The 25,677-nt window shown below is 43.9% G+C and overlaps 1 protein-coding gene across 1 annotated transcript in view; it reads right to left on the reverse strand.

Moving 5' to 3' along the window:
* FTO (FTO alpha-ketoglutarate dependent dioxygenase) overlaps window positions 1-25,677 on the reverse strand; it is a 294,785-nt gene that overhangs the window by 9,723 nt on the left and 259,385 nt on the right. The window lies entirely within an intron of this gene.

Genomic DNA, 25,677 nt, shown 5'->3' on the forward strand with positions numbered 1-25,677 from the left:
AGCAAATTATGAAACACCTAATTTTCATCCTTCTCTTTGCTCCGGGCAGTTGTCCAATCAAGCTAGCTGTTAACATGTGAAAATTTATGGCAGCCAATTAAGGTTTAGGGCCTTCAAGTAATAGACGGAGAACCATTTTATACCCTGGGTCTATTTGTCAGTGTGTCAGTTGCATAAAAGTGGTGATGAATGAGCTAGCCTGACAACTGAATAGTCGGCGACCTCTGATCTCCGTCACATGATAGGGTCACCTGAAACTCACTTTGCTCCTACCTGACCACCGTGTAACAATGCAGAGGTCAAATGGCTTGGATGATTATATGTATCATGTCTGAGGTGGCCCAGTTAGAAGCTTGAGGGGACGGTCGTGTTGAATTCCACAGCTCTTTTGCACAAAAGCTGTAGAACAACTTCAGAAATGCGCCCAACAAAAGAGGTACGATTTCAAAGGGGGATAAGGTAACTTTCCTCGCTGCTCACTAGAAGGGGCTCAGTGTTCTTCCACGACAACAATGAAAACAAAACACATTGGCTGGAGCTCAGCCTTTGAGAGGGGAGGAAAAAAATGTACAGTAGCTATTGAATTAATGTATGCCTTTCCTTCTGTGTAATAAGAATTCCAGGATGTGGCAATGGCCATCAAACAAAAATCTCCTTCCAGTTTGTTCCAAGAAAGTCTTATAAAAGAGGGCACCGCTTTTGCTGCAAACATGGGAGCTCTTCATGTTTTGTCACACACTCTTTCTAAAAAAATGAAACTGAGAAAATGGCACCAATCATATTTATTTATTTGATTTCAGTCATACCTTTTGATCTGGAAGGAGTCTCGGGGCAGCAGACATAAATGAATAAATCCTATTAGAGTTGCTTCTAGGATAGTGAATCCCCTCCCCACCCCCAGCTGCAAAACCCCAGTTCTCCTTAGGTTGTTGTGGCTGTTTCCATTGCCATTCATCTAGATTGGGATGGGCCAATTTCAGTAAGTGTAAAGTCATGCACATTGGGGCAAAAAATCAAAACTTTAGATATAGGCTGATGGGTTCTGAGCTGTCTGTGACAGATCAGGAGAGAGATCTTGGGGTGGTGGTGGACAGGTCAATGAAAGTGTCGACCCAATGTGCGGCGGCAGTGAAGAAGGCCAATTCTATGCTTGGGATCATTAGGAGAGGTACTGAGAAAAAACAGCTATTATTATAATGCTGTTGTACAAATTGATGATAAGGCCACACCTGGAGTATTGTGTCCAGTTCTGGTCGCCGCATCTCAAAAAAGACATAGTGGAAATGGAAAAGGTGCAAAAGAGAGTGACTAAGATGATTACAGGGCTGGAGCACCTTCCTTATGAGGAAAGGCTATGGCGTTTGGGCCTCTTCAGCCTAGAAAAGAGACGCCTGAGGGGGGACATGATTGAGACATACAAAATTATGCAGGGGATGGACAGAGTGGATAGAGAGATGCTCTTAACACTCTCACATAATACCAGAACCAGGGGACATCCACTAAAATTGAGTTAGAACAGACAAGAGAAAATATTTCTTTATTCAGCGTGTGGTTGGTCTGTGGAACTCTTTGCCACAGGATGTGGTGATGGCGACTGGCCTGGACACCTTTAAAGGGGATTGGACAAGTTTCTGGAGGAAAAATCCATTACGGGGTACAAGCCATGATGCGTATGCGCAACCTCCTGATTTTAGAAATGGGTTATGTCAGAATGCCAGATTCAAGGGAGGGCACCAGGATGAGGTCTCTTGTTATCTGGTATGCTCCTTGGGGCATTTGGTGGGCCGCTGTGAGATACAGGAAGCTGGACTAGATGGGCCTATGGCCTGATCCAGTGGGGCTGTTCTTACGTTCTTATGGCCCTTGGGTTCCGGGATTTTTTGGGCCCCATATGTGTCTATACCCTCATGGCTTTCTCTCTGCAAGTTCCTTCCATTACCCTCCTGCAGTTTCCTCATGCCTGCCCGTTTACTGTGGTCATTGTCATCTGCAGGTGGGGAGTCAAGTCAGTCACAGGTTCCAATGACTGGCTGTGCTGCCTTGCTCCCAGGGGTCCTGGGAGAGGACCTCAGGGAGCCCCCTGATTGGTTGGAGGGCTTAGTGGCAAGAAAGAACATCCACTTGAGATTCACAGAGGCAAGTATCTCCTTCCTTGTGTCATCACTTGATTCACAAGGGACCTCCAGTCTCCCTCCCCCCACCAGCTCCATTTGGTTGCCATGGGTGGAAACTTTGTTATGTGCCCTGCACGTAAAGACACCAACATGAGCTTGGGCTATATTCCATAGTTATTTTTTTCTGAGCAATCCACAGAACAGGAGCATAACAGAGCTTAAGTGGGGGGAATGCATTTCCAGTGATAAACTGTGCTAAATGCCCTAGCCTTTGCGGAAACATGAAGCTGCATTCAATCTGAACTTCAGACTTTACATTGCAGGATACTACAGGACTTCACCGTTTCCTTGCACTGGGTTTTACAATCATTATCAATTGAAAGAGATGAATTCGGGATGTATAAGGAGTCCATAATACATATGTATGCACACATACAGCTTTCCCGAGAAATACGTAAATTGTCTTATCACTCCAAAGGGTTAATCAGTTGCGAGTATATTATTGGCAGCAGCATTGTGGAGTTCTGCCTAAAAGTTTCCTGGTCTGAGAAAGAGAACCTTGAAACAAATCCCTCTTCATTATGAAGACATATGGCTGTTCTTGATGCAAAAAAACTTCTCAAAACTTTCTGTCCACATCCAATTATGATTTAGGGCACAATCCTAACCCCTGGATTAGGCTGGCACAAGTCACTTGTGCCAACCTGGAGGTGTTGCAAACATGCCATAAGGCAAATTTGCACCGACTTGAAAAACAAGGTCATGCTGGCCTCCCCATGCTGGATCCAGGTCTGGCAGGGTAAGTTTGTTAGAGTTGCAACCCTTTGTCTGGTAAAGAGTTGTATGGAACCTTGGATGAGCAGGCACACAAAACAGCATACACCAGCAGAGTTCTCTGAATGCAGTGGTTATATTTCAGAGCAAGGGTTATCACAGGTAGAGTTATCAGTAAACAGTCCTAGTCAGCACGATGAGCAGTCAGTCCATAAACAACAAATCCAAATCAGTTTTCCAAGATACACAGTCACAGTTCATTCCATGGTCAGTAACAACATGTATATACTCACATCCAGCCTCCCAAGTTACTGGCAGCAGTTCAGTAGTCTCCTGCTACACTCCTACTGCTGCACTGGAAGCTCAACAGACCAAACATTAAGTAGTTGGAGTGGCCTATCAGTGTAGGCTAAGCCACACCCAGGGTGAGGCAGTCACAGGTGTTTGCTGATCCTGCTGACTCCAGCAATCTGCACCTGTTCCTGAACCACCTTGTTGGCTGTGTTTCTGCCTTATCCAGAACATAGACCTGACAAAGTTTGTGTTGGCCGAGCTCGGCCAACGCAGGGGTCTGGAAGCATGTGGGGAGGGCGGGGAGGAGATGCGAGGGAGGTGTTTCGGGATGGGGAGGGCAAGCAGTGGGCACTCCCGGAGCAAGGGGAGGGTGGGCAGGGAGCAAGAGGTGGGGCCAGGGTCCGGCAGTTATGCCGGATCCTGACTTTGTTCCCAGGTGCTGCAGAACAACCTCTGGCTGCTCTGTTCTACTCAGATCTGCACCATATCCTGAGGTGGCCCAGATCTGAGTAGACCCATTGGGGCCAGAGCAGTGCCACTCAGAGTAAGGGGAAAGTTTTCCCCCGCCTCGGGTTGCGCTGCTTCTGGCCCCAAACTTGCGCTGGATGCAGTGCAGGCCAGCTGGCCTGCTTGCCCCAGTGCAAGTCAGAATTGAGCTATTAGGGCCCAATGCTATCCAACTTTCCAGTGTCAATGCAGCCACAATTCAGACCTGAGGTAAGGAGGCTGTCTGGGATGAACCTCACCTCTGGCCTTTGTGGGTCATCCAGTGGAGCCCCTGGCAGTCGGTGGTCTTTGCCACAGCTTGACCAGGCCTGTCGCTGGGTGGCCTGGGCAAAGCGTTCCCCCGGAACAGCAACACAGTCCCTGCTGGGCTCACTGGGGCAAACCCAGCTGGCTAACATGATCGGTGCCTGACGCAGCAACCACCTTCACGCACGCTGGGTTGCAGACAGCCCCACTCCTACCAGATGGGGCCAATGATGCAGCCATGCAGCCTCAGCATCAACACCCTGCCAGCATCAACCAAAATGTGAAAAATTCGGGAATAATGAGAAAATGTGTTGGTGCGGGCATCTTATATCTCAGCAAGGATATAAAATAATGATTGCACCTAACGTATAATACACAGCTTGTGTGATCTGCCTCAAATACTGGTTTCATGAGCTTGAAAAACAAGTGTTTCCATTCTCTTTGTATTATCAGCCTGGTCCCAACTTCCCAAAATGCAGATAATGTTGGGGCCTGAGAGGTCCTGGCTCCATGTTTTCTTTATTATCACCAAAGTTTCTCTTCCTTTGGGGTCACAAAGATAGCCCAGGCAATGTTCGTATTCCTTTTCTTGCTGTGGCAGCCAAAAGAGTTGACGCAAGTGCATCCAGGGAGCTATGAACTTGCCCGTGTGATTTTACTATGGCTGTATTTACATTGGTTCAGAGACTTTCCTTTGATTCACATGCTCTAATGGAAAACAAAGGAGAAGCAGAAGTGGAAATAACAACACAAAAGACAGGATGATCCTTGGGGGATGGACAAACCCCTCCTTTCCATTCATGTTTGATCAAGTCAGAGTAGACACTTTGTAAGATCTGAATCTGTCCAAGATGGTAGATTCTTCTGACCACATCCTATCCTACTGAAATAAAAAACAGTCACCTGCAGAAACACTCCAGCAGAGTGGTGGGAAACGGGTGTGGATTGGGGGAGGAAAAGATGGAGCAGGACCCCTTTCCCAGGTGAGACACACCCCCAGTAGGTTCCTGACAGCTATACCAGCAACCCCAGAAGCATCTAATGCAGTGATTTTCAACCTTTTCTGTCTCACAGCACACTGACAAGGTCCTAAAATGGCCAAGGCACACCATCAGTTTTTTGACAACTGACAAGGCACACCATGCTGTTGGTGGGGGGCTCACATCCCCCAATGGCCCTACTAATAAATGACCCTCCCCCAAACGCCTGTGGCACACCTGCAGACCATTTGCAGCACACCAGTGTGCTACAGCACAGTGGTTGAAAATGGCTGATCTAATGGGTAGAGGTGGGAGAAAGACAGTTATGTGTTTTTATTCAAAATTTACATTATAATTATAAATTCTGATAGCATTAAAAGTGTACTAGGTAGGTGATGTAGCTGGTATAGTGTCAGCAGATGCAGCCACAGTCATTACCCATGCATTCCTCATTAAATAATAAATGAAAACCAAATAAAATGGTTTTATCATTTTTCACAGATTTCTGGTTTGCTTGTTTGATTTTTTTACAAAAATTAGAGCCTAATCCTATGCATCCTCCCCCCCCCTCCCCACACATCAGTAAGTGCAGGGATAACAAACTGATGAATGCTGCATCCATAGTGAGGGCTGGGTGGGCCAGGAGGCTTCAGCGGGGAAAGGGAATTTTAAAATCTCCTTGCCCTGCATAAGCCTCCCAAACTGCAATGAGTCTCCTCGGACTTGCACAAGCAAGTTTGCCAGTGCACGTCTGAGGAGAGAAACGGAGTGGGGAGTCTGCTGCTGAAAGGGATAAAATCTGTCGCGGGTTGCCCACAACTGATTCTCCCCTCCGCATGGCATCCCCGCCCCATTACACCTCCCTCCCCGCCCAGTTTTGCCCCTCCCTGCTTCTGTTACATTCTCCCAACTCCCCCCCCCCACCTCCCCTATCATCCTACCTCCTCTGGCAAGTGGAGATTCCCTTGCTGACAGGGGTGGGAAGGTGCAGGCCTTCCCACTGGTGCTCCCAGCAGTGTGCTGACACGCTTGCTGTTGAAGCACCTTGTGCAATAGGCGCTGGCCGCTTTATGGCAATCAGCACTGTCACTTTGGGCGGCAAGGGAAGGATTGGGCCGTGAGAAGTGCAGAAAGCAGTGCTATGTGCTTTTATTTCATCATCATCATCATTTCCTCCCACGTCTACTAATGAGCTACTGAAGGAAGGAGGATGTTGAATGAGATGAACCTTTGTTCCAATTCAACAGGTCTTATTTTACATTCATAAGCCTAACCACATGGCAACTACATTTGTACATGCCCATCCCGTTATTATTGTCTTTTCCATTTCTCCATCCTTTATCTCATGACTCATATGGTAGTTTGGCTAACCTGGAGAGAAGGTGAATGTTCCTTCCACTGTTACACCATGGCCCCATGACATGGCTTCACAACTCATGTCTACACATGCTTTGTCAATCTTATTTTATGGCCAAAGCATTTGGAGATTTGAAAAGCACCTGGAGGGGGCTGTTTCAATAGCATAACAGAGCAGCTGACTTAAGGAGTTTGCCTCCTCCCCTCTATTTAAGCAATCCTACAGTTAAACTAAATAAAACTGGTTTAACTGAAAATCACATTGCTCCAGCAAAAGGCTGGGAAATAGGAGGCCGAGGGAATTTTAAATTCTGACAGCACAAGGTTTACTGCAGCAAAGCGTCGTAAATTAATGTCCCTGATTACCCATGATCATATCTGCGATCTGAGGCCATTGCTATTTGGTCATAAAATAATCCATGAGAGAAATGGAAAGCAGATGAATGCCTCTGCAATTCCGTTGACCAGGCACAGTAGTGGTTGAACATTTTTTGCATGTCAAGTAAGTTGCAGGCTCTTTCCAAGGCATCCATAAGCAAGCAGATCTCAGGTAGAGGGCAGAAAAGGGCTCTTTCCGCAAACCTTGGAGAGCCACTGGCAATCACAGCAATCTACAGTACAGCCCCCCCCCCCCGTATCTGTGACTCTGGTATCTGCAGATTCAGTTATCCACTGATCTGGGGACACTCAGACCACATGCCTCCCCCCCCACATGCCCATTAGTTATTTTCAGTGACGACACCCTGTGTTTTGAATGCTCTCCTCCCTTTGCCTCTGAAGTCTACACATGGTTTTAGGCACTAGGCAGATTATTGCTATTTTGTGGCTTTTTGTGGCTGAGAGGGTCATTTCCACCTCTGTTGCTTGACTCTGTCTTCTAATGTTTGAACACTACCTTGTTCTGCTGGTTGTAGTTTTGTCCATTCGTTTTTTGCTGTATTCATCAGCTGATTTGTACAAAGGACCTTGCCTTTGACTGAGTCCAGACCATTGGCACCACCCGTGTCGTACTGGGCACATTGTCTCATTCCTTGAGGACTGGCATAGTAGGATAACTGTTGCCACGCTTTTAGTGTCATAAACTGCCCTATCTACCTAATGCAGCATGCAGATCTTTGGGGTTGGAATTCCGAGACTGGAACTTGAGACACCTTGGGAGATACCAAAGCATTTGTTTTATGAGCCACTATACACAGCACTGGCTCTGAGTCACTCCACTACAAAGGTCTTTGATCCTTTGTTCTCTTTCACTTTAGGATGGTGAAGAACAAATAATGGCAAAGCCTCCTTTTACACCCCAGCCCTTCTGATGTCTGCCTACAGACACTTCAAACATCCAATTTATGTCACTCTCTTCTTATGCTGCAGATTCGGGGGGGGGGGAGAGAGAGAAAGGAGGTAATGTAATATCCTGAGATCTATGGAAGATTGAAATGACCTTCGAAGTAAACTTAGGTGCTGTTCTTCAAATAGCCCTTGCCTGTATGGCAATGACAATATTGCTTCTCAATAGATCGTTCAACCAGGTTCTGAAAACAATTTTCTGCCATGATTTCCCATTGTTTGATTTCATGTAAGCCATTCTGGGAGCCTTGGCAGATGAAGGGCAGGGGGACAAATGCTTCAAATATATAACTAAAATCCTTGTTGAATGGAGTCAGTGGCTTCAGAGCGTAATCTATTGACAAACCAGGCAGGTTTGTGGTTATTTGGTTATTTAAAAAAAAAAATCTATGCCCAAATCCAGAATGATGCTACATAATAATGGTGGCAGGTTCTGGGTAATAAAAAATGCAATCCTAACCACACTTTCCTGAGAATAAGCCCCATTGAACAAAACAGGAGAGGCGTATGGCATTTTCTCCCTCAAGGTGTAGCGATGTACATTAGCTAAGATGGATTTAAATGGGGAGTAGACAAATTCAGGGATAACAGATTGATCAGCACCGATTAGTCACAGCTACCTCCAAGTTTAGAGGTAGTTGCCTCTGCAAACCAACTGCAGAGTAGCCATGGTGAGAGTGAAATATGCCTTTCTCTCCTTATGGGCTTCTCAGAGTGGGCCACTTCTCAGGTGGGCCACTTTGGGAAAAAGGATGCAGGACAAATGGGCCATTGGCCTGATCCAGTATGCTTGCTGGTAGGAGCGTTACTGCATCACCAGTGAGTTTAATCCCTCCATGCCTGAATTTCATCCCACTGCCCAAAATTTCCCCTCCAGCTTGCTGCCTGAAAGCAGGGCAGCAATGTGGAGGGTATTTTATCTCACTCCCAGCTTCAGCAATTTGAGGATTGATTGCCTATACTGAGTAATTTGAGAAATGCAAAACACATTCAGCATTCTGCATACCTTGCAGATACCTTTGCAGAAACCTCCTCTTAGCATGAAGCTGCATTTTGATGTGCAGTAATTCATAAATCCTGCTTAACATTATCTTGCACAGGGAGCGATACAACCAGCCTATTCAGCAAAACACAAAGGATTCTGCTTAGCTTCCTTTGGACTTGGCCGCTGCTTTAACAGAGGTTTAAAGCTTAATAGCGTATACGTAGGTGTTTTTCTAATTAGAAAGGGCCTTTCCTATGGGCTAAAGAGCTTGGATGGAATGGCAGCAAGATCAATATTCTTTGAACTGCTGTGTTTTGATGAACTGCCCTGTATCCTTGTGTCTCACATGAGGCTTTGGGGTGGGTTCATCAGTTAGAGCGTCTGGAAATGGAAGCAGTTGTTGGTAAAGCAAATTTTTAAAAATACATGTATTTTGTTTAAGTGGCAACAATCGTCTAAATGGCAATTATGGCTGCCTCCCGATCAAAGAAATTTTAGTTGAGCTTTAGCCAATGAATTGATTAATTAGTGATTGATTAATCTCAATAATTGCTCAGTCAGTGAATGCATTTAACTACTTTGGCTATTAATTACAAAAGAGAAAGAGAAAAAAAAGATAGTTCTAAAGAAAAGTGTCTTTGAATTTTAACTGATCTATATATGTATGGAGGTTAAAGCCATTTTGGAAGGGTTTAAGAAGTGCCTCACTGGATCAGGCCAAAGGCCCATCTAGTTCAGCTTTCTGTATCTCACAGTGGCCCACCAAATGCTTCAGGGAGCACACAAGACAGCCTGCATCCTGGTGTCCTCCCCTTCATCTGGCATTCTGATTGGGTCTAGTTTTGAGGGTACGGCATAGCCACCTTATATGCTGATTCAAGCAGCTTTCTCATGAGGAAACCATGGTGTCGGCTTCATTACAAGAAAGCTGGAAGGTCTTGTGCTCATTCCCATGTACAGTGCAGGTACAGGCTGTAAGTTCTATTATCTACTCTGAGGTGTACATCTATACAGACACTGTTGAAAAATGTCAAAGAGACCGGCAGATACCCATATGGGTAACAGTGAAAAAGGCATTATTTTTATGCAATTATTTCAAAATTCAGACACCTTCCTGTCCCAAGCAGTCTGGATAAGGTATATTCAACCCTGTGTAAGCGCAGTGATGGTACAATATGCCTACTCAGAAATAAGTCCTATTGAGTTAAATGAAATTTACTCCCAGATATATGTACAAATAGGACTGCAGCCTGAATCAGATGAAGCCCACAGATGCTAGCATAGCACCAGAAGAATCCAACATAGGCTATAGATGGTCAGGACCATGGATAGCTCAGTGTGGGGCTAGATACAAGGTCAGGCCATCTGCAGGGCAAACTAACAAGTTAGAAATGTTGCTCCAACAATAGTCTAGACCGGGGTGCCCAAACCCCGGCCCTGGGGCTACTTGCGGCCCTCGAGGCCTCTCAATGCAGCCCTCTGGGAGCCGCTAGTCTCCAATGAGCCTCTGGCCCTCTGGAGATTTGTTGGAGCCCACACTGGCCCGACGCAACTGCTCTCAGCGTGAGGGTGACTGTTTGGCCTCTCGAGTGAGCTGTGGGATGAGGGCTCCCTCCAATGCTTGTTGTTTCATGTCTGTGATGCAGTAGTGGCAGCAAAGGAAAGGCCAGCCTTGTTTTGTGTAAGGCCTTTTATAGGCCTTGAGCTATTGCAAGACCTTCATTCATTCATATAAGTTCATCTTTAATATAGTCATTTATGCAAACTTATGTAAATTTATTCAAATTTTAAATGTAAATTAATTCTTTTTTCCCCCGGCCCCCGACACAGTGTCAGAGAGATGATGTGGCCCTCCTGCCATAAACTTTGGACACCCCTGGTCTAGACCAGTGGTCACCGAACTCGTGTCTGCTGTGTTTGTGAGTCCCCATTTGGACCAGACCTTACTGTTCCACCTTGTTGCCGCATGGCTTTCACCTCATTCGAGGGACAGGGACACTCTAGGCAGTCACATCTGCTGTCCAGCATCTCAGAAAGCAGCATGACAGGATGCCCGGGCAGATGTGACTACCTGGGCAGATGGCCAGGCAGATGTGACTGCCCAGAGCATTCCTGTCCCTCGATCAAGGTGAAAGTCATGGGATGACACGGCAGAACGGTAGGGTCCGCTCATGGGGTGGACAGGTTAGTCCAAATTCCAGATCCGGCCTCTGGGTTGGGATTTGGAAGACCCTGGTCTAGACTAGAGCCAATTCTTTGAGTCAGAGAATGGAGCCAGGCTACCTTTTCAGGTACAGAGGATGGAGGCAATGCCACCTTCTAAGGTGACTGCATCAGAGGTGGTTACATCTTTGATTAGACAGTCTCCCAGTCTCCATGTCATTAAACTCCTCCTCCAATTAACAGGGATGGAGGGTCTTAATCCAGAACTATGACACTTGAGTTCCTTGGGAGATGAGGAAAATTAATGTAAGTATGTAATAGTAAGTATATATAAGTATGTAATAAACAAAGATACAAGTGACACAAGTGCAGATGCTACTCCAGTTTGAACACAATAATAAATTGGGGTCCCAGAGATGCAAGTCTCCCTATCTCACCTTAACAGACTCTATTAACAGGATTGGCTTGCTTCAATGGGTAATTATGTGATTCAAAAGTGCTAGCTGGCCATCAACTAGAAATATAAATTAATGCTATACAAACATTAAGATCATTGGTTCCTGATTTTACAAGGTAAGGTTTACAGCAGATGCCTGATAGGAGAAAGAAAGCTCACTATTTGGCTTTCTGAGTTCCATGCTTGCTTCTTAAGTCATCTTGGAATTGTGTAAACTGAGAAGGTCATACTAAATCAAAGGACATCATCTGCCTGTTCAAAACACTATTAACAGAGAAAGCAGTCTGAACAGTGCATTACGGACCCAAGGTCACCTGGGAAACCACCAGGCCGCACTGGTTACCCTGTAACAGCTCACAAGCAGCTTGATTACCTGCAATAACCTTGTGCCCTTGTGACTGGACTGATGGAAAGTCAAGTCTCTCCACAGATTGTTAAGTTGAAACTCACATTCTCTCTCTCTCTCTCTCTCTCTCTCTCTCTCTCTCTCTCCTCAAGTAAATGCTTTGGCAGGATAAAATTCAGATGACATATCCAGGGATAAATTGAGCTAGCATCATGTCATGGCGAAGAGACTGTGCTATGACCCAGGAAGTCTCCATTTCTAATCTGGTGCCATTAACTCTGATGTCTCCTCCCTACCCCACATCGCTTCCTGCGGCCAGTGGTAATTCTGTCATCCCCCTTTGATAATTTTTCCCATGTATTACCCATATGGCTATGTAGTCTATCTTCATAGCCACGAGATCCAGAAATGTTGTAAACTCAGTGGTTCTTACTAAGTTGGTATGGGGCAATTGCAGAATTGTGAGATGCGCAAAATACAGAGATTTTTTTCCCCCTCCCTATTTCATTATACTAATGAACTCAGGGTCACCCAATGAAACTGTTGGGCAGTAGGTTCAAGTCAAACAAAAGAAAAGACACCATTATACCGTGTACAATTAATTCCTGGGGTTGACTGTCACAAGATCCGGTGATGACAACTAGCTTAGATGACTTCAGAAGTTGCTTAGACAAATTTGTGCAGCAGAAACATATCAATGACAATCTTGAAGCTCCAATTTCAGCATGCCACTGAATACAGGTGGGCCCCTGTATTAGTGGATCTGGCACCCATGTTTCACTTATTTATGGATCTGAAGGGACCCCCTATGTTCCCCCCCCACTAGAGGGTGAGTAACAGGTAGCAGGAGTTCCTGCTGCTTTATATAATGCTATATGAAGTTCCCCTGTATCCACAGTTTCCTAATCTGTGGGGGCTAGAACAGAACCCCTGTACTAGTTGCTGAGGATCACAGTGACATAGCTAAGGCATCCGGCACTGGGGGGCACAAAGAGTTTTAACACCCTCCATGCAGGTTTCCCAGGCCTCAGAGGCTGCTTTTTCACCTTGGGTCTACAGTCAGGCTTGCAAGTTGGCATCCCCTGAGGTAATATACCCCCCTTAGTTGTGCCACTGGGGGAGCAACAGTAGGAGAAAGGGACTGCTTTCAAGACCTACTTGAGCATCTGGCTGGCCACTATTGGAAGCAGGATTATGAATGAATTCAACCTTTTGTTTGATTCAGCAGGTTTCATATTATGTGGACAGGCATATTCTGAAAGCAGAGACATCACCTGAGAATCATCAATCCAAGTTACACACAGGTGTCCAGTTTACCGTGTCTTCACAATTTGGTAGGAAGAGATGGTCAACCGAACTACCCCAGAAGGAGCAAGCTCACCCAGGGACTGTTTGTTCATACATATGTGGACTCTCCGCCTCTAGGAGTCAGCAAGTGCAGGTGCATCCCACCCTTGCATGCAGAAGCTCACATTCTCTGGCTGACCAGTTCTGTTTATAGTAGCCAAGATCTCATCTACATACATAGCAAAAGGAGGTGGTAGAATCCTGAGGTGGGAGGGAAAATGGATTGCATCATTTCAGATGGCAGATGAAGAAGACCATTGTGAATGCTTCTCCATGTTATGCTAAGATTTAAAAAATCTCCTTGCATGAAAAAAGTTAGTACCTCAGGGAAAAATGCTCTAACCAAGCTCAGTCCTTGTGCTAGTCTTCTGTGCACAAGAAGCTTTTCACCTCCAAATGCATTCCAAAATGTGACTTCTCCTACTTGGTGTCATAAGTGGTACATTGTACCACCTCAAAATGCCACCCTTCTCATTCTGCTACACGCACAAATCAAGTATTGGCTAAAAGAAATCTATCTTTGTGAAATCTACCAGAGATCTCCACTTCAGCAGACTTATGCTCCATCTGCCCCCTAAAGACAAGCAAGAGCTGCCCCTGTGGGCTGAACCCTTTTATTTGCTTGAGAGCAATGTGCTTGGTCTGTGCTCTGGAGCTCACCAGCCTATAGCGTAATATGCACCTCTTGATACTCTGTTTTCTCCCCCTTTCTCTTTGCCTGTAGGTACCACAGCCACAAAAGAAATGTAACTTTAATTTCATCTGACTTCAATTGTGTTCAAATTACAGCCAAAAAGGAAAGAGACAACAAGCAGTAAATATTTAAAGAGACAGAAAATCATTGGAAATCGCGCCTTTATGAATATTTGATGGAGAAAAGGTTAGATCTGCTGCTGGTAAATTACAAGAAATTATGTCCATCCATGTGACTCTGTCAGCAAAGGTTAATACAAATAGGTTTGGATTTAGTCAAGATGACAACAGGGATTAAAAAAGATTTGTCCTGTCTTCACCACAATTAGTTTCTTTCCCCCCTCCCCTCCTATTATTAGTGTAACAGAGTTTATTGTTAGGATTATGGCAGCCAAGCTATACCTCTTGGAGAAATGATTTTGCTTCTCGTAATACTGTGGCAGTTCCACAATACATTTTTCATCTCTGCTAATCTGCCTCTTAATTGTGCATTTCCAGAGGGAAGAAAAAGGCCATTAACCCACTGAATGCCACCCATTCTCGACAGATGTTTATTTACTGGAGGATTTCTATACCACTGGTCCATCTAGAAAAAGGAACTCCAAACAGATCCACAAAGAAATACAGTCGATTTGCCTTAACTGCGGGTTCAGCATCTGCTCATCTCAGTATTCACGGACACCGCAGATACTGGAGTCCCCTTTTAAAAACATTTTTAAAAGTAAAAACTTCTGAGTTGTGCAACCCTTTCCCTTGACCCTGACTCACCCCAGAACGGCTCCCAGGAGCACAGAACACTGTCCTGCAGCCCAGCAAACTGCAATTTTGCAGTGCAAAGGTAGGGAAGGTTATTTTCTTACTGATTTTTACTGTTTTAAACATTTTTTAAATGAGGATTCCAGTATTCATGGATATTGGTATCCACTGGATATTGGAACCGAATCCCTGCAGATACCAAGGGACTACTATATGAGATTGTCAGAATGTATTAAGTGAAATGCTGTCAAAACTAGAGGTGGGCTTGTGGAGCTACCAGTATGAGATCACAGCTTGGAAAGGCAGAGTATCTTCTTGGAGTGCACCAGTGGGCCATGAGAGGTGCTAAAGTGTGCCTTTGCAAATTAAACCACCCTGTCAGGCGTGAGTCATAATTTGCTCAGATTTGACCAGCTATGGTTTCCAAGATAAAGAAGTGAAGGAGAAGGAGAAGATTGAATCATGGAGAGGAGGGAGACTGTAAATATAAGGTTTAGGCACAAGCAGCCAAATTATGGTTTACCACTGTGAGCCGAGACATTGAGATTACACCAGTGTTACTGACCTTTAAAAATCTAAAATGCATATTCTCTGATTAACTGTAAATTATACATTTCTTATCTATATAGGGAGAAAAACTGAACTTCCTACTTTGGCTATGTCCCAGTTTTAATTTTCTATTGTTCATTTTCTTAGCACTTTGGATATGCCAATGGGCAGGCAAAATAGAATTCTCCATTGATGGAAATGCCATTAAAAGTCTTCCATTCCAAAACATCTCTTTGGAATCACAGTTTACCCCAAGAATGCAGCATCGTAAAAAAACCACCCTAAACTGGGTCGCGTGGAAATAAGTGAAGGTACGATGAATCGCAGACAGAGGGGTTAAAACAGCGTCCAGAAGACATGATGGATTAGAATTGGCATATGCAGCACAGTTTGATCACAGACAGCAGTACTTTGGGGATTCCACTGAGAGTTGCCTCCACAGCCATAGACTCTCCCTTCCACACTTAGAGCCATGAGGGAGGAGGACATTTAACACATCAGAGAGCCTTGCTAGCTTATCAGATCAACTGATCAATACCATTGACAATGCTTCTGTCTAAAAGCATCGGGCCTTGCCCTCGGAAAGGTACACAATAAATGGACATTCGGGGCCTCTACTGATATATTACCTTTGACCTGCTGCATCCATGGTAGACCCAAGAGGCAATGGGCTTTTCCTTCCTGAGCTTTTCCACCTAACTGATTTCCAGCTGCCTGCTTGAATCAAATGCACCCCTTCACAACAAACTGTGACTTAGGGAGGAGGAAGAAGAAAGCAACCACAAAAATCTAGAGCTACAACCAAAGTCTCTGAGGCATAAAGAAAACAGTGTTTCAGGTCATCCCATTGCCGCTTGGAGGCATCCATCTCGTTGCTTGCCTCCATTGGTCTCATGTAAATCTCAACATCAGACTCGGCGCTACGGGACTCAGTGGGATACAAATGGCTTCTTTGTGTACTCTGCTTGCTTGTCGAGATTTGAGTTACCTGCAGAGTAACTTTTTTCCCCCTTCTCGGTGACATACACCTGGCACTCCCGCAAAGACATCACGACAAATTTCAACTTGCTAGATTTAACGCTCTAAAAAGCAAAGCCAGATTTTTCATGGCTGCCTGTTGAAGTTAACTCCGAAAGACAGACGGATGGAGGCTTTGTATGCCTGAAAATGCTTCAGATTGCATTAGGGAGATGAAAAGAAACACAAGAGGGGGAGGGCACAAGAATCCCCATTAAATGCCGAGCAGATAGACAATGTATCTGGTCTGATTTTGGTCTCGACGTGTTGTTCTTATGGGCATCGCCCCATCAAAAAGCGGACAAGAGCAACCTGTTCAATGAGGAAACATGGCTTAGATCAAATGTACAACACAAGAAACATGGGCTGGCAAGGAAAGTTTTAAGACATGTAGTTGGCTATGAAAACCCCAAAGAACTGCAGCAACAACTACGATGACAAATACAGTCGATGTTCCCTCAAATGGCCAAACAATCCACAGAAGATAAAAAATATCAGAGGGTAGATGAAGTGGGGGTTGGTTCACACCTGAGTTCTCGATGTGCCAGAGCTGTAAGAAGAGGAAGTGTATGTATGGGAAGCTTTACGTGGCATGTGTGTGTTGCTCTCAAGCTATTTATGGCTACTGCAGAATGAGCGATTGTCTTGGGGAGGATTGCAGTAACTCTTTGCAGAATCTCCTTGCATGTGTCTTACAAAAATTTATGTTGCTTCCTCTGGAAATTCTCAGTGTTCCACCCTGGGGGCATGACACTTTATATTTTACTTTTTCAAAATTGACATGCAAGTCCTGGCATTGCACAACCAGGCATACCTTGACCTGACTATGATATGAATGGTATGGATGTGATATGAATGGGTATGGGGTTGACTGTTACAAGATCTGGTGATGATAACTACCTTAAATGACTTCAGAAGTTGCTTAGACCAGTGTTTCTCAAACTGTGGGTTTGAGACCCATTAGGTGGGTCGCGAGCCAATTTCAGATGGGTTCCCATTCATTTCATTATTTTATTTTTAATAAAATTGATTGACTTGATGCTACCATAGTATGTGACTGCATTTGGGAAATGTTACAGACCTGTACTTTTAACAAGCTACAACATTTATTCTTTTAACAATGATAGTAAATGAGACTTACACCTAGGTGTGGGTAGGATTGCTGCCTAGGATTGTTAAAAATTTTCCTGCTTGATGATGTCACTTCTGGTCATGATATCACTTCCGGTGGGTCCTGACAGATTCTCATTCTAAAAAGTGGGTCCCGGTGCTAAATGTGTGAGAACCATTGATCTAGCACAATTTAATATAAAATTGGATACATGTACGCCTACAAGTAAACAGAATGAAAAGTAAATAGTTACGAAACCACTTGCTTTAGTGACTGTGAAATGAGTTAGTTAAAATATTAATTATCTTTTTACTCTAGTGAGGGGGCCCCTTAGGTACGGGGCCCAATTGGGAGCAATTGGTCGAATTGGCTTAAAACAGGTTCTGCCTGGTGTTATCCACTGACTCACAGCAGTTCTCCAGTGTCTATTTCATGCCTAGATGGGAGATTCCCTAGAACTCCATGTTTACCACCCTGAGCTCCATAGAAGAAAGACTGGATATAAGTGTAATAATAAATATTGTTAAGAATAAGCTTAATGTGTGATTTTGGTCCAGTCACTCTTTCCCAATCTAACTAGCCTCACAGGATAGAATGGAAAGAGTCTATGTACCTTGTCCCAAAGGGGAAAGACAGGATTCACTGGTGAGAAACCCAAATAAAATGAATACATTGGATGCATATTACACTCTCTTTGTACTCTTTAGGATTTCCACTTGGGTAGTTTTTTGAAAGAGGAAGAAGAAAATTCTGATTCTCTTACTAGAACAGGTATTCTGAAATGCGTAACAGTTTGTCACGGTAAGTTCCACATACTATAAATTCAATTTTTATTACAGGTTTATTAAAGAACAATTGTTTCACCAACAGTTAATTAAATCTGCTATCTAAATTGAACAGAAAATTACAGGGCGGGCAATGCTTGTAAAAGACTCTATTACAGATAAGAACATATTTGGTCATCTGAAGAATTTGACGTCAAGTTTGAAAGCCTCATTGTTCCCAAACTCATCTGCAGTTTCCTAGAGCTCTTGGACGCCATCTATTCTTTGTTGAACATTTATTTCCACGTCCCATTTGCTGGCAGAGAGCCTGTTGTTTAAGGTTACTTTTTCATTAATTAACCATGAGATGATTTCTTCACAAGCAAAAAAGAAAAAAGGATATCTCTGATCTCATTACGTTGTCTCAAAAACTGAAAAAGCTCCAGCCTTTTTTAGCTGCTTCCGTGGCACAGTAGAGCACATACTCTGCTAACCACAAACTCCCAACAGGGTACTGGGTTAACATGAGAAAGAGTTTTAGAAAGAGTTACATCAGTAAGTGTACTCTGGGTTGTGGTTATCCATGGAGGATTGGTTCCGGGACTCCCCATGGATACCAAAAAAAGTGGATACTCAAATCCCCATAAAATTGCAGGAAGAAAGGGAAAGGACTCCTTTTTTATAAAAAAAAAAAATTCCAATCCACAGTTGGTTAAATCTGTGGATGCAAAGTCCACAGATACAACAGGCCCAATGTATATGAAATAAAATTCTCACCAGACTGCAAACTAGATTCATAAACTGGTTTGCCTGTACTGGCCCTTACGGCTGAACTACATATTACACCACAGTTGCACGTAACTCAGCTTCAATGCTATGAGTAAGACAGTGATTCAAATATGATTCCAAAACTTTGAGTTGCCTAGAGTAACTGATTGACAGAGGCTCAGGCCAGGCAAAAGAGAGCAGCTCTTCACACAATGTATCATAATTTATGACATTTGCTGCCACAAGATGCAGGGGGATACAGGGGGAAGAAGGCCAGTTCTGATGGGATTCTGTAAGGGAAGAATCTGGTTCCAATTCTTTCTTCAAGGGAGCTGGGGCAGTGTGCCTATATTTCCACCCCACCCCTGACCTTCTACATCTAGTTAATACTTGTAACTCCATTCTCACTCTTGCTTTACAATCACTATCCCATTTATTCCCACAACTCTTCTATCTGTTAGGCAAGACTAGGAGACAACAATTTCCCATCCACAAGGATTCATCACTGAATTAGGATTTAGGGCCCAATCCTATTCAATTTTCCAGTGCCGATACAGCTGTACCTGGGGGTGTGTGCTGAATCCTATGATGGGGAGGCATACACAGAAGCCTCTTCAAGGTAAGGAAACATTTATTCCCTTTTCTCAGGGCTGCATTGCAGTTGCAGCGGTGCTGGAAAGTTGGATAGGATTGGGCCCTTGATCATGGCCATCTAAATTCAAAGCCATCTCTATTCAAAGTGCTTATTTTAGACCAGCGCTACTCCCTAGTCTAAAATAAGTACTTACTACGTACTCAGTAGATACATGCTCTGCTCCTTTCTTCAGATATTATACAAAAATTGCAATTCCCTTCCCCACCAGCAGTTTCCAAAGCCAGAGTGGAAACAAAGCCTATGCAGGAAACTCACACAACAAGAACACTAAGCTAGAATTTTTCTCCTTGAAGTGCAAGTTTTCTGCATGTAAGGATTCTTTTCCTGCATATTGTCACAAATGCAACTCTCCGTCTGTAATCAGAAGTGGTCCAGTCCAGGAAGGAGTCCATTGCATGGATTTCCTGAACATGCTATTAGAATCTTGGCCTTTGTTTTTTCTGCAACAACAGATGAACGTGGCTACTGTTCTGAAATTTCACCTTATCCAAAAGGGATTTTTTTTTTTTTAAATCACATTAGAATGTCATAGATTGTTAGGCTGGCAAAATATTTCTGTTTCTTCCAATTAGCAAACTTGTTTGCTGGTAGGAGACGTTTCAAATGGAAAGATCCAGTTTAAAAATAAACCTTGCCCCGGTGGGAAACTCATCCTTTGTCAGACAATTCAGGCACCATTATTTAGAGATTTTAATTGCTCAGTTGATCTGCGGCCGAATCTCAATAATCAAAACAATATAAAACAGGGTTAGAGTTGGTGATGGTTTTTCTTTTTTTTTTCTTTTTAATAATTGTAATAAAATGCTGGTAGCATCTGGGGAGGCTTAACTCGGGTAGGATTGACAGTGTCAGAATTTCTCTTCTCCTTGAAAAAAACACACACAAAAACTAATAATTAAAAAAAAGTTCTCGTTAGTTCTACGAAAGAAGGACAGTATGTCCTGTTAATGTTCTTTCGGGCCAATTGCTGTTTGCTTAACCATAATTAGCAGAGAAAACAGAATGCAATCAGTGTTCCCAGAAGCATTTAGCAATGCTTGTTAAATATTTCTTTTTAAATTAATATTTCATTGTAAGCTGCCAACAGAATATGGAACAGGAGGGTTGAAAAGGAAAACAAGCACACCAATAAGCAATCCAGTCTCTAGGTAGGACTGGGAAAAAACCTACATCCAAACCTCTGGAGAGGTACTACCGGTCTACTTAATGGCCTGGCTAGAGGCTGTGGTGCCCAGGGCGAAGATGTCACAATGTCACTTCCAGGTTCTCCCAGAGGAGAAGGCAGTGGCGGTGGTGGCAGCTTCACGATCAGGCTGCTGCCTCCCATTCCTTCGCTTTTGGAGGCTCTCGTTGAGCCTCCAAAGGAGAAAGAACAGGGGTGGGGAGCCCCATCACGAAGACGATGGAACACAAGAACAGCCCCACTGCATCAGACCAAAGGTCCATCTAGTCCAGTTTCCTGTATCTCACAGTGGCACACCAGATACCTCAGGGAGCACACAAGACAACAAGAGACCTGTATCCTAGCGTCCTCCCTTGCATCTGGCATTCTGAGGTAGCTTACTTCTGAAATCAGGAGGTTGCACTTACCCAACATGGCTTGTAACTTGTGACGGACTTTTCCTCCAGAAATTTGTCCAATCCTCTTTTAAAGGCATCTAGGTCGGATACCATTACCACATCCTGTGGCAAGGAGTTCCACAGACTAATTGCATGCTGGGTAAAGAAATATTTTGTCTGTCCTGACTCTCCAATACTCAATTTTAGTGGATGTTCCTTTGTTCTGGTGTTGTGTGAGAGGGAAAAGAATATCTCTCTATCCATTCTCTGTATGTCTCAATCATGTCCCCCCTCAGGCGCCTCTTTTCTAGACTGAAGAGGCCCAAACGCCGTAGCCTTTCCTCATAAGGAAGGTGCCCCAGCCCAGTAATCATTTTGGTTGCTCTCTTCTGCACCTTTTCCATTTCCACTATGGAAATGGAGGAGAAGGTTGGTGCTACTGCAGTGCTGCTGCTGCTTCTCCCACTGCCAACGACTTGCTGGGCCTCAAGCAGTGCCCCCTAAAGGAGGAACTGTGCGCAGCACCCTAAGCTCCCTGGAGGGAGGGAGGATGTGAAAATAAATAAATATTTATCTCTGCCAAGGTCGGTGAAGGAAAATAGCAACAGACAATTCATGACCAGCTCCGACTGAGGAGCTAGGCCAGAGTCAGCAGCTTCACAGAACTAGGTGAGACCCTGTAGGCCCCCCAATCCTTGCTGAGTTGGGGACTGCAGTACCCCCTGTTGACCAACTACAGTATTGTACTGTTGGCCAGCAGCTCTCTCACCAGCACATTGCGACTGTGATGAAAAGAGGGCAATGTCTGAATCATCAGTTCAAGACCCTGGCACCTCACATAAATATCAGAAAAGCAATGCAAACCTGGAATGTGGTCTTATGAAGATACTTCTCTCCAATCAGCCCCATTGGGTACAGCGGCACCAGCAATGCCTCTGATGTCTCTCCATATTCATGTGAGGATAGAACATTTAACATGCGTTCAACACCAAGGATATGGTGCACAAAGGCCAAAAAGACACTGTTGGCTACTGGATTTTGGAAGGTCAACAAGGTGACCTTGTTTCACATGAGTCATTCCAGATTAACAGACTTGAAGCAGGTGTGCCTGGTGGGAGCAGGGAGGACAAATGAGATCTTGCTCCGCTCCATTCGGCGGGTCCGATTAAGGAAAAATAGAATCCAATTCAATCCAGAACTGTTTTAATGCAGTGGTTCCCAAATATTTTTCCACTAGCAGCTCCCTTGACCTACTGGGCCATTAGCTGCAGCTCCCCATTACAACTACAACCAATACATCGTATAAGATGGCAGATTTCTGCGAAGACTCTGCAGCTCCCTTGGTTGGTTTCGGTGGCTCCCCAGAGCCACGGCTCACAGTTTGTGAACCACTGGTTTTAATGTGTCAAAATTCACACTTGGCCTTTGGATACAGCAAAAAAGACTGCTGGCAGGTTCTCCTTCCCCCTGCCCCAATTTTGTACTCCCACCTGTGATTTTGGAACCGGACCCAACGGTAATTATAGGGGAAGGACATATGATTGGAGGTAATTTTCAACAGCGGGAGAAAACTAGGCTTTCCTCACCCTCCTGTATATACACTGGAGATAATGGGTCATAGAGACTCTGGCCCTATATCGCTGCAGAGGCCTTATTAAAGTTACACATGTATTGGCCACTGATCAAAGTACTTCTAAAATGGGTACACAAAAGCTTTGATGAAATGGCAGCCTAATCTTATCTTGCAGAATGCAAAAAGCACTGTTCAGAATTCTGCAGCAAACGCTCTGTTCCGAGCTCTGGACAGGTGGCTTTCTCTTTGTGACTTCATCTGGCACTGGTGTAGTGAGGAATAAGCAGGAAAACTCCCAAGTTCCCATGTTAAAACCTTCCCCAAAAGCTGTATTGGCACTGTACACACAGGATGGAAAGCATACTTCAAAAGGAGTCCCTGGAGACTCTTGGAAGATCCAATTCTTTTAACAGAATACGGAGAACCCAGAATCAAACATTTCCTTGCCAAGGTACAGTTGACGGTTTGGGATCATCACCGATGGCTCACAGCCACAGAACATAAAAACTTATAACTAAACAGTAAAAGGCTGCAACTAGTCTAGACTCGCAGAACTCCAACTGGTATCATTTGCAGATTAAAACACCAACACAACCCAGAAACAGCAGTTTTAGGGTTTGTTCAAATAATGCTTAGCTGAAATTTCAGGTACAAACCAACTCTTTTTTTAATAGGTAAAATTGGGCTTGTACAATTCTTTAAAGATGTCAGGTCTTCACTTAGCCACATTTATTTGAAAGTAAACCCCATTGTAAAAAAATCTACATAAGCATGCATAGGTAGGGGCAAACTAAAATGGTAAAAATGAAATAACACAGAAATTGGGCTTACAAAACGTTGTATCTTGCTCAATTAACGAAATAACACCAAAATAAATATGTAGCCTACATATTTTTGTGCATACATATGCACTGCATATGATTGTGCCTACAATCAGAAGCTGAGACTACTTTTGGGGGAGGGGTTAAATGTCTCCAACCATTAGGCAGTGCTACCAGTTGGGCTTTTATTGACAGAGCATCACCTGAAATTAATCTCTAGTTTTACTAATATAAAACCTTAGGGCAATTTCTCTTTTACTTCCATTCTCTGCCTGAAAAGGGTTTATGAACTTCATATAGCACTGGGGATGGGACAGAATAATTGTAGGATTTTTATATGTCTGATAAATGGGAGACCAGACATTTCTGATCCCTTGTAATTCCAGAGGTCATGGATGCAAACAGAGATCTTTGTCTAGCACTTAGAAAGTCTAATTCACACAAGTTTGCTTAATTCTTCTTAGATTTTATCTTGTTAGAAACTGCAGAATTTGGGGGCTGTTGCACCATGCTAAGCCATCCTCCTATTGTCGGCATTGCTTTACATCCAGTCTGATGAAGAGTTCTATATAATCTGAAAGTTTACTTCTGAGAAAGAGTTCTGAATTATCTGAAAGTTTGCTTCATGATACTGTGTCTTTTTAGTTGGTTCAAATAAAAGGTATTACTAGAATGTGGCTTCTGGAATTTTTTTCTGAAGGACCAACACAGCAACCTACAATTTTATTTTTATGCATAAGAATGTTCAGCTAATCAATTCATTGATGAATCAGTGAAATTTGCAAGGAAAACAATGGTTCTGATACGAAACATTTTTTCTTTACTTGCAGGTGGTGTATCTGTGTGTCATGGCAGGTATGACCTTAGAAAAGATGCTCTTTCTTGTGTGTGAGAGGAGAAATGTGTCCTAAGATCTCCATTTGTTGCATTTAAAATTTTGTGTGCGTACATTTAAATCTGCAGCCCAATTAATCAGGGAAGCATTTTAATCGATCAATCTAACCAATTAACTGATTAAACTTTGCAGCCTCTAGAATAAATAAAGGAACCATAAGTCCTCATTGTTCTTTCTAATGACTGCCCAGAAATTGTTGAGAAGGTTATGAACACCTCTCTTGTATCACCCCTATTTTAGTTTCCACTTGCATTTAGGCAAGAAAGGCAGGAATTTGGGGCTTTAACATTCCTTCGATAACTCTGACAGTTCGAATTCATGATGCTAAACTGCATAGAAAGGAAAAGGATTTGCCTTACCCCTGCACTGGCAAAGAGATTATTCCTTAGTTACATTGACCCTTTACGTTTCCCCATTATGAGAACCCAAGGGGACAAGACAGAAAACCTATTTTTTGCAAGAATGCCAGCTTCAATTGATTGCAACGATGTCATTGATTTCAGCAAAAGCAAGATGGAAACAGACAGATTATCATGGCTTTCCCTCTGGGGAAAGAAGACACCATAAAATATCTGGTTGCCTTCATGGAATGTACAGACCTGCCTACAAAAGACCAACGGGTTTCTACAACTCCAGAGTTGTTGGTTAACCCTGGCTGCCATGAGAAACTGAAAGACGTCATTGGGCTATACCAGCCACTTTTGAAAGCTAATGGTGTAAGATGAATACAGGTAAACATCACATAAAGGAGCATAATCTGAAGCACATGACACTAAGCAGGTCTTGGCCTGGTCAGTGGCTGGATGTTTGACTTCTTGGGAACCTCACGTACACTGCTTTGAATTCCATGTTGGAAGAAAGGTGGAATATTAAGGTAATCAGTGAATAATGCACATGGCTGTTTTCAAATGAAGATATGGGATGTTTGCAGATAGAGCACATGCAGGAGAAGAACGTTCCTTGGAGCCAAGGGGCAATACACGTAAATAAATACTTTTCAGACCAAGACGTGTTTGGGTGTTGACTTTAAGTGCATTAAATACATAGAAATGACTGCCAGTTGAAATCCTTCAACTTTCCTAAAATCAAAACTCAGTTTCCATTGTTGAAGTAAGTAAAACACATCAATAAGACAGCTGTCTACAGTGAGCTTAGAAACTGAAATCTTAAGCCCACTTCCTAAGGAGAACATCTAGTGAGGTTTATTGCCAAATAACCTGAGAAAAGCCTTGTTAGACCAGGCCAATGGGCCAACTATCCAGCATCATGTTGTCAACAGTGGCCAGTGGGGTAAGGGGATATTTTTCCCCTTACCCCATGTCGCGTGCCACTCAGATTCATGCCAATGAAATTGCTGGTGTAAATCCAAGCAGCCCGTGTAAGGGTGATCGGGCCAGGAATGGGGGTTAGAATTTGGTCTGCACTGCCACAGTTGATCCAGCCCCCCTCCCTGGCCCGATCTGCCTCCTGGTTCACCCACCCGAAAATACTCCACCCCACCTCCATGCCACCCTCTCCCACCCCTGCGCTGGCCTCCCTCAGCCGGCACAAACTTACCCTGTTTGGGTTTGGATTCAGCACAGATAGGCTGGTGTGTGTACT

The sequence above is a fragment of the Tiliqua scincoides genome, chromosome 9 (assembly GCF_035046505.1).
Source record: "Tiliqua scincoides isolate rTilSci1 chromosome 9, rTilSci1.hap2, whole genome shotgun sequence".
In the NCBI taxonomy this organism is placed as follows: Eukaryota; Metazoa; Chordata; class Lepidosauria; order Squamata; family Scincidae; genus Tiliqua; species Tiliqua scincoides.